We start from the raw sequence: 10,114 nt of genomic DNA, 5'->3' as shown, positions 1-10,114 counted from the left end.
ATTTTTTAAAGAGTATGCACAAGTTGGTGGTGTGGAGGGGGAAGAGGGAGAGAGAGAATCTTAAGCAGGTTCCATGCTCAGTGCTGAGCCCGATGTGTTGGGTTGGATCTCACAACCCTGAGATCATGACCTGAACCAAAATCAAGAGTCAGACACCTAACCAACTGATCATCCAGGCACCCCTCTGCAGAACTTCTTTTAACGTTTCTTGTAAGGCAGAGCTATTGGTGACAAATTTCCAGAGTTTTTGTTTGAGAAATTTTGTATTTTCCCTTTATTTTTGAAGATTAATTTTGCTGGATACAGAATTCTAGGTTGGTGAGATTTTTTTCATTCAATATGTTAAATATTTCATTCCACTCCTGCTCTTGTATGGTCTTTGATGAGAAGTCTGGTGCAATTATCTTTGTTCCTCTAAAAGTAATGTTCCTCATTCTCCTAGCTTCTTTCAAGATTTTGTTCTTATTTTTCTGTGATTTAAAGATATACCTACATGTAGTTTTTTTTGGCATTTGTCTGCTAGATGTTCCCTGAGATTTGTAGCTCTGCGGTTGTTATTATTCTTGGCCATTATTACGTCAGATATTTTTCTTTATTTGATATTTACATTATGCAATACATTACACCTTTTGTATCACAGTTCTTGATATTGTTTCATTTTTTTTCCCTTTGCATTTCAATTTTGGAAGTTTCTGTTGGTCTGTCTGCAAGCTCTTATTCTTTTCTTAGCCACGTGCACTCTAATAAAGCCCAATCAAAGGCATTCTTCATTTATGTTAGTGTTTTGATTTCTGATACTCTTTTTCAGTTGTCATCTTTTTGCGTAAAGTCTAATTTTTTTCATTAGAGCCTTTAATATTTTAACCACAATTATGTAAAATTCCCTACCAGATAATGTCAAAACATGTGTCTTTATATGTGAACCTGGTTCTGATGCTTGCTCTCATGAGACTGGTGGTGGTTCTTTTTTTCCCTAACATGCTTCATATCTTTGTTGAAAGAACATGATGTATTGGGTAAGTGGAATAAAAGAATCATAAGTACATCTCTGATCTATATGCTTCGTTGCTCTTGCCACAACCTTGAACTATATCTTAATGTCCTCTGTTAAATACAGTTCCTACTTCTTTCCTTACACTTGTACTGACTAAAAGTAAAAGTCTGATTCTTACATCTTGATAAGAAGTCCATACTTAATGGTTTTAATCAGAAGAGTATAAGTTGTAAAATGTCATTGCTCCCACTCTATATGAGAAGTTGATCAACTAAAAAAAAAATTTAGCTTTAAACAACCTGTCAGATTTAAAAATTAACAAAATTCTGGTAAGTAGAAACCTTTTCAGAAGAAAAGATAACTGCTTTCATCCTGGCAGCATGCAAAAGTAGACATGAACACCCTATATGGTGTTAAGGAGAAACTTATTGTTGTGACTTGAAGTTTTTTTATGGATGCATGTGGTCTTGTATGATGTATTACAATACCAAAGATCTCAAACCACAGAGTCAGTGTGCAGTGCTCATCATCTCTTTTCTGGAGTCTTTCACTGAGTGGGTAGTATAGTAAACCAGAAGCTGTAGTTTGTTCAGAAGAGAGCTACCTTCAAGGTACTCTGAGCCTTCAGGTGTTGTAGTGGGTCTCCATAATCTAGGAGTAAGATTGTGGTATAGGAAAATAGAGTGCAAGAACTCACCAACAACCAGAGAACTGGCAGGCAATCTATAAAGTAGAGAGAATATTTCATAGATTGGAAAGCTACAGGTAAACTGAAAAGTGTTTGGAATTTCTGAAGTCTCGTGGATGTTAAAATTCTAGAATCTTAGGGATCAGTCCTGATCCCATCTTCAAAATATTTGAAACCTTTAGTTCACTTGTAAGCTTATAAAAGTTGCCAGAAGGCCTAGATCCAAGAAGGAGCATGCCTTCTTGTATAGGTAAATATTTCCAATAATCTTTACCAGAAATCAACAAACTGTGGCTTATGGGGAAAATTTTAATATTGCCTATTGTCTAAGAACTGTTTTTTACATAATTACATACTAAAAGTTTTGTAGGACAGATTATATAAAGCTCTAGCTTTAGTGTCTATAAATATTTATTAAAGTTTAGCCACTCCTATTTATTTGTATATTATCTTGCTGCTTTTGTTCTAAAATGGCTGTTGAATAGTAGTGATAAAGACTATATGGCTTGTAAAACCTAAAGCATTTATTATTTGACCCTTTACAGAAAGTTTTCCAAACACCGGTCACACTGTTTAATATATTATGTCTGATATAAAATGTTACATACAGGATATTTTGAGAATCAAGAAAATGTGAGTCCTGGGATAGGTGAGAAGCAATAAATAAGTTTATCAAGGGACCAAGAAAAGGTACAGAAGGCTGAGATGTTGTTTCAAGATAGAGACCTGGAAAAAAAATTCTGATCTAGTTAAAAAGGTGGACAGAAATTAGCACATAGGGAATTTCACTAGAGTGAGTTTGAAATTATAAAAAAGGAATGCCAAAAGGGAAGAATACAATATCAGAAATGGAGAATTCCTTAAGTGTACTAAAAGACTGAGCAGAATTTATGAAATTGATAAAAGGTCAACAGAAATGAGCCAAACTGAATCACAAATAGGAAAAAAACAAATGAAATGAAAGAGCATGTGGCATCTGTATGACAATGCCAGCTAATCTAACAAGCATGTAACTGGAATCCCAGGAGAGGAGACAGTATGTGGGGCAGAGAAAAATACCTGAAGTGATTACTGGCTGAGAATTTTGGAAAATGGATGAAAATTTCAACCTGCTTATCCAAGAAAATCTGTGCCTAAAGCAGGATAAATACAAAGAAAACTACACCTGAACACATCATGTCTAAATTGGTAACAAAGAGAGAAAATATTAAAAGTTGCCAGAGAAAATAGGCACATTACATGCAGGACAGTGATAAGCACAAAAGATGACTTCTCAGCAGAACTGGAGGCCAGTAGACCAAGAGGTTTAATGTGTAAAATAGGGTGGGGGGAAAATCCCCTTCGTCTGAAAGTCTGTGTCCAGCTGGATGAGCAGCCAATAGAAGCAGCAAAAGAGCTACCTAACTCTTTCTCTTCTCACTTTCCACCAGTGCATTCCATTCATAAACAACCAGAAGGCAGCTGGCAAGATAGCTTTGGAAATGCAGGTTTGGGATACTAGCCACTCTAAAACAAAACAGATCACAGAGGAGCGGAAATGAATCCTTAGAAAACATAGGCAAATAGGTAGCGTTGTTACCAGTCTGGGCCAGCTGAATGAGGAATGATCCATTTACTTACTCCCTTAATGGGTTTTGCTCAGGGTTTAGTGGATGGCAGCCAAACGACACTTTGTTTTATTGTGCTGTCACTCTAGCTGTTTTCTGTTTAAAAATTTCCATTTTTTTTTTTTTGGAGGAGGTGCCTTGCTCCAGTTTCTAGTAGTTATATGGCTGTCTGTCGAGTATGTCTTATCACACTTCCAGACTGGGTTAGACAGGCTTACAGGCAATGGAGGTCATAGACGTCAAACTCTGCTTAATTCCATGTTGGTTGATTGCCAACTGAATGAGATCATCTGAGAAATAGCACATGAATGCAGACAAAGTTTATTTTAGCTAATACTATGCTAAATACAAATGTGTAAAGAGTGTGGGTAATTATCATTTTAATCATAGGTAGGACATTAGGACATAAATTTGAAGGCCAATGAAATGCTCTGTTTTTGAAAAAGTAGACCAAAACCTTTTGATTAGTGATATTTGTTGGAGGCTTTAAACATATTCACTTCTTAATTAAAATTCTATTTGCTATTTCAAAAGTTGACCTCAAAGGTTTCGAAAGTAGAACTCACTAGCCTGTACTATTAATAGGAATGCCAGAAGGATAAGAGTGAAAAAGTTGACAAGTAAAATCAAATCAAAGAAAGTTGCAAGAAATAGCCCTGGCTCATTTACAAGCTGCCTCACATTCAATAAACCTATGTAATTTTTTCCTGAAGAAAAGTGGCCATCAAAGTTTAGGATTTAGAGGTTGAAAAACTGACCTGGCAATTTCAAATCCTGAATCTCAAGTGGTATCTGGGTAATAGCAATTTGAGCAGGTGCTACATCTGACCAATGTTGTATATGCCAGCTGAATGAATATTTTAACCCTTTGATCAACAGATCCTTGGAGTTACATAATAGTCTTGAAAGTTACTCTTACTAGAACCATTTTTTTTTGCAATTATATTAATTTGCACTAGGTCCTATTCCAAATACTTCGCATAGGTGTAATGAGGTAAACTTGTACATTTAATCAGCATTTAGTGACATTATGAGATAATCCCTATTTTAAAAATCAGTAAAGTGAGATTTACAAAGATTATTTAGCTTTATTTGAACCCATAATCTTCATTTTTGCTGATTTGGACTTAATTCTACATTATGTGAAATACCAGAGAGAATGTCAGAATTAGATACTAAGAAATTTCATTAAAAAATTCTGTTGATTTCCGTTTTTACTATAGATAAGAAATATCTTTAAAAGAATTTAACAGAACACAGGGAAAGAAGATAGAATACATTGTTTCAGCTCTTCATCTGCGGTTTGCCAGGGCTGATTTAGGAGATGATTTGATTTGAAAATAAGTGATATAAAACTGCCCTACTTGCCTCAGGGTTATTTTGAAGATCCAATTTTATATTAGAGGGGAAAATAAAAGGAAACTAATTTTTTAAAATAGAATTTATTGCTTTTTTGGTTATTTTAGGTGTTAGCACAAATTTTTTTTCCCTCTAACTCAGAATTTCTACTTTGAGACATGTGACCTTTTTGTTTGCTCCCCAGTTAGAAACTGGAAGAAAACATTTGTCTATATTTGAGTGTGTTGTTGAGGCAAAGATAATATGCACCTGGTCACAGAATTCATACTTATTAGATCATTTAATGACCATTAATTTATTCTCTTAAGTACTTCAGTCATATAAAATAATAAGTCAGTTGTATGTTTATTATTGATTGAGTCACATAATGTTTGAAATAAAATAAGTTATTATGGTTTGTGTATCTCAATATTTTGTTGCTGTGAACTTTAAAAAAAAAAATATTTGTTCTCTTCCTAAATCCAGTGGTTTGCTTACTCTAGGGATTATAGTCTTTTTAAAATTTTTTATTTTTTTGATAGAAAGTTATCAATATTTACACATGGGAACAACAAAAGGATGTTAACTTTCTTCGCTATAAATGAAAACACTTTCAACTAATTAATTAGTATTCTTAAAGTAGACAAAGCAGGTAGTTATTCCTTATAATAGGAATACTTGAATGAAGTAGAAATCATAAATTTGATATGAAAAGTAGGAGGGCTAAATTCTGAGCTGAAATAAATTCAGTACTTTTGCTTTATATCTCCATGAAATTATGAAATCGAGAAGGAACAAATATGCTAACAATTGATGCGTTTCGGTAAGTTTGATATTTGCATGCTTGGTGAATGCTGAAATACTTTGACTGAATCACTTTCATATCCTCCAGTGCATCTCCCTCCTCACCTCAGACCATCCTAGCCATGCGGTTTTTCCTATAAACTCCTGAGGATCTTTTACCATCAAAAACCAGTTCTAATACAATGTTAAATGTCAGTTATATCTCAATAAAAAATAATTAAAAATTTAAAATTTGAGCCCTTACCCGGCAGTGGTCCTCCAGGACTCTTCCGCAAGTCCAGTGAGCATCATTTCAACTGATTAGTGCTTATTAAATACTGTGAATATCATCCTATATATAAGGACTATTAAGACTATGATTTTGTAAAAGTATATTTATAAGCATCCCCCTATCTTCTGCAAAATGAAAATAAAGATAACTTGAAATAAAGAACACAACCTTATCAAATGAAAATAAAGCCTCGTATTTTGTGAACATTAGCTATAGTCCCCCCAGCTAGTGTTGTACTATATATTTGTTTGATCAAAATAAGTCTTAGTTCATTTTAGTTGGAAATGCAAAAAATAAAAATTTATTAGACAAACTTTTGATTATATGTAAATTTCAAAATTCTATAACACTATAAGATGTTTTGATTAAACATAAAAAATAAAGTTGTATAACAAATTGTAAAATTGTGAATATTTATGACATATACTAACAAAATATTAGAATCACATGACAAAGAACATCCTGCTAATCTAAATGAATGTATAAAAATATTAAAACTGAAAAAAGGATAAAAGTTTTAAGCATTTATATGAAAAAAATATAAGATAAATGCATGGAAGATTATTCAATTTTACTAGCAATCAAAAGCATGCCTAGCAAAATTAAATTATAAGTTATTTTAAATTGACAAGTAATACAGGTACTTAAAAGGTTAAATAAGCTAGCCTTTGAAAAGAGTGCAAGTATGTTCTATTTACAGAGTGTGAAAATTAATCCAAGTATTCTAGTGGTCATCGTAAGTGAATGTGTACCATAAGTATGAATAGATATGTTTGACTATCCTAAACAACTTCTAGGAGCTTAATACAGTGATATGTGCAATACATATACACATGGAGTTTAATCATTACAATTATAGTTTACTCATATTATAGAAAATTTGAGAATATATATAGAGAGGGCTGGCTAAATCAAAAAGAACTATTACAGAGCTGTTAAAATGATTATGGTACTGTATATTTAATGATTTTAAAAGATGTCCACTGTATATATTGAATAAAAGTACATCCTACAAAGAATGTTCTGATTTTGTTACAAGTACACATAACCAGTGAGAATTGTGTTGTTACATTATAATGTGATTTGGGATGATGTTTGTTTTCTTATGTCTCTGTATTCCTGGAATTTTTTATATTATGATAGTTTACCTGTATAATCAAGAAAAATTACTGTCAATAAGAAAAAATATTGAAAATTCCTGGATTTACAAGATAGATATGATAATTTCTATCATATTTCAGTTAGTGCTTTCAAATAAAGTGCCATGAAATCATATGGATTATATGGTATTTCCCAGGAAAAAGTAATAAAAGATAAAGCTTGTTAGAAAGATTCAATATTTGAATTGGTAGAACTCAATTAAAAGTGTAAAGAGAAATTTTAATCAAAAGAAAATAAGTTGAAAGTATGTTGTCTCAAGAGAATAATGAAAGTTAGTATAGGAACTTGAAAACCAGGCAAAGAGCTTAAATTGCTTAAAATGAAGGGAATCAGATACTTTATTAAACAGTTTTTTTTAATGGAAACAATTTTAGGACAGGCTTAAATAGACAACTCTCATTTGAATGGAAAGAAAATCATATTTGTATGTATATATGTGTATTTTGAGAAGTATTTTCTCCTCTGACTTTGTCATATAGACTGTGACCACACACAGGCTTTTATGATCATTATCATTCTTTCCTGGTTTCATCTTGTTTCAGGCTGGCGCCTTTTTGGTACTTGAGCATGTGGATTATTCTCCAGTCTCTGTACTTCAGCTATGCTCACTCCCTTATCCAGGAGCATTGCTGACAAAACCTGTATGTCTAGCTCCTTCATATCTTCTGTTATCACCAAAAAATCTGACCTGCTCACAAAAGTTTTCCCTGTTTGTCACAGTTCCCAACCATTTCATATTCACATTGTCTTGTTTTTTTTTTCTCTTTATGGTATTTATCACCATCCTAAATTATCATACTATTTTTTATTTTTGTAGCAGGGCTTACACTTCAAAAGACATTTAAACTTAATGGCTTTGTTTGTTGTATTTCCAGCACGATAAAGAGGGCCTGGTTAAATGAAAGGTATCAATACATATCACTTGAATGAATGGAAATCTAGACATTAAAAGATTCACTTGAAATTCAGTAGACCAAAATCTGAGCTGTTTAGGCAAAGGTCAAGGTCTGGGTAAGTAAGTGACTTATATATCTCCTTATCTTTGAAGAGTATTACAGTCAGATGGAAAGGCATTAAATAAATCTCTAAAGCTGCTCTGGAATTGTTTGATTCCTGGACATCTTAGATGGGCTTAAAAAATTCTTCCATAGTGTTTGTTAGATGTCTTGTACTTAAGTTAAAGGAAGTAAGAGAAGAAAGGGGGGCAAGGAGTTAGGATATGGACAAAAGAGCAATTGACCACAGGAAAATAAAAACAGAAGGGTGAGGGACAGTTAAATTGGTTGGAGGTTATGTCAAAGTAGAATGGTTGATGGAGTTAACTAGCTAACTATTAGAAAGAGTTAGCATGAAGGATGGGAGATGATGTTCAGCATGAGATGCTTTTAGCTGGGTTAAAGGAAGGTTTGCATTTGAGATAAGACATATGGAATGCCAGAAGCATGAGTAGAGACAGAGAGGTTAACAAGTTTATTGGCAGAATAGAATTCAAAAGTTTGAGAAACCAGAGTGTTGAAAGGATCATGAACAGAATATTTCAGTGACCAAAAACCAAGGTTTGAGTGATATTAATGGCGGTGACACTGGAGATAAAACTTTCAACCTACTTGAAAGAATTGATGTGTGGATCTGTACACTACTATATTGTAGGGGGACACTTGCCCATCACCACGTATGGTACTACTATGAGAAAGGTAGAAGAAAACAATAAAGATTCAAGGGTGATCCTCATTAGAGATAGACCAAAAACATGAAAGGAAGCCTCAGAGAAGAGATTAGAACAACATTTTGGTGATAGAGAACTATAAATGAATTTTAGGACTTGGAAACTTATGGAATAAAAAAGATAATTAAGAATGTGGGAACTTGATGGGAATGGACTGCTGGAGATAAAAGATGGCCACAGAACAGACTTTTGGAGTGACCACCACTAACAAGTTATAGGCAGTCGTGAGATCTGTTCTGGGGAGATCATGAGGCATATCATGGCATGGTGATGGTGGTAAGGTTTTAGAATAGGAGTTGGGATATCAAGGGTCTCTTTTGCATAATGGTCTATATAGAAGTAGAAATTTTGCTCTGAGTAATATGAACTGAAAATTTTTCCCAGATGCATCAAAATTGTGAGACAAAATATATAAACAAGGAAATAGGTTTTACAACAGCAAATACCACTTCATCTAATTGTAAACTACTAAGTATATTCTTACTATATAAATTCAAATCATGGTGCAATCTGGATATAAAAAGTATACAAAGTATACAAGCATTTTGTAAACAAGCACAAATACATTTATAATTTAAAACAAAGTACTTGTGAATGCATATATTTTTAAGTTTTAATAAAATATAATTTAAAGCTCATACAAATCATCCACTTAAAGGGTATAATTTAATGGCTTCTTTCAGTTAGCATAATGACTTCAAGGTTTATTCATATAACAGGTATAAGTACTTCATTTCTTTTTTTTTCTTACTGTTTAATTATATAGCTATGCCCCATAATTATCCATTCATAAGTCGACAGACATTTGGTTTTTTCTTCAGTTTGGTTAATATGAATAATGTTGCTATAAAAACTTCTGTACAAATTTTTGTGTGGATGTTCACATATCTCTTGGATTTATACCTAGGAGTGGAATTCCTGTGTCAATGGATTGACTGTTTAATCACTTGAGAAACTCCCAAACTCTACCAAACTTACTGAACTCTTCATGTGCTTTTTATCATTTGTATATCTTCCTTGTATAAATGCTTATTCAGATCATTTGACCATTTTAATTTTTTAAGTTATAATAGTTTTTTTTATTGAAGTATAATTAGCACACAGTATTACATTAGTTTCAGGTGTACAACGTGGTGATTCTGTATATCCATATGTATGTGTATATATCTATGCATACAGTTATCATCCGTCACCTTACAAAGTTTTTGTAATATTGGCTGTATTCCCTATGCTGTATATTATATCCCCATGTTTTATTTATAACTGGAAAATTGTACCTCTTAATCCCCTTCACCTATTTTGTTCATCCCCACACCACCATCCCCTCTGACAATCAGTTCTCTGTATCTGAGTCTTCTTTATTTTTTTTTCCTTCTATGGGAGAGAGCATGTATGTGACCAGTGGAGGGGGGTGTAGAGAAGCAGAGGGAGAGAATGTTTTTTTTTTTTCCCCAAAACTGGTTTTTTTTTTCTTAGTAATAAAATATCTGGTTCTTGGACATTTATGTATACAAGAAGTCAAGAG

This window comes from Ursus maritimus, unplaced genomic scaffold, assembly GCF_017311325.1.
Source record: "Ursus maritimus isolate PB19 unplaced genomic scaffold, ASM1731132v1 scaffold_2, whole genome shotgun sequence".
In the NCBI taxonomy this organism is placed as follows: Eukaryota; Metazoa; Chordata; class Mammalia; order Carnivora; family Ursidae; genus Ursus; species Ursus maritimus.
The sequence above is the reverse complement of the archived record's forward strand: the minus strand, read 5'-3'. Positions refer to the sequence as shown.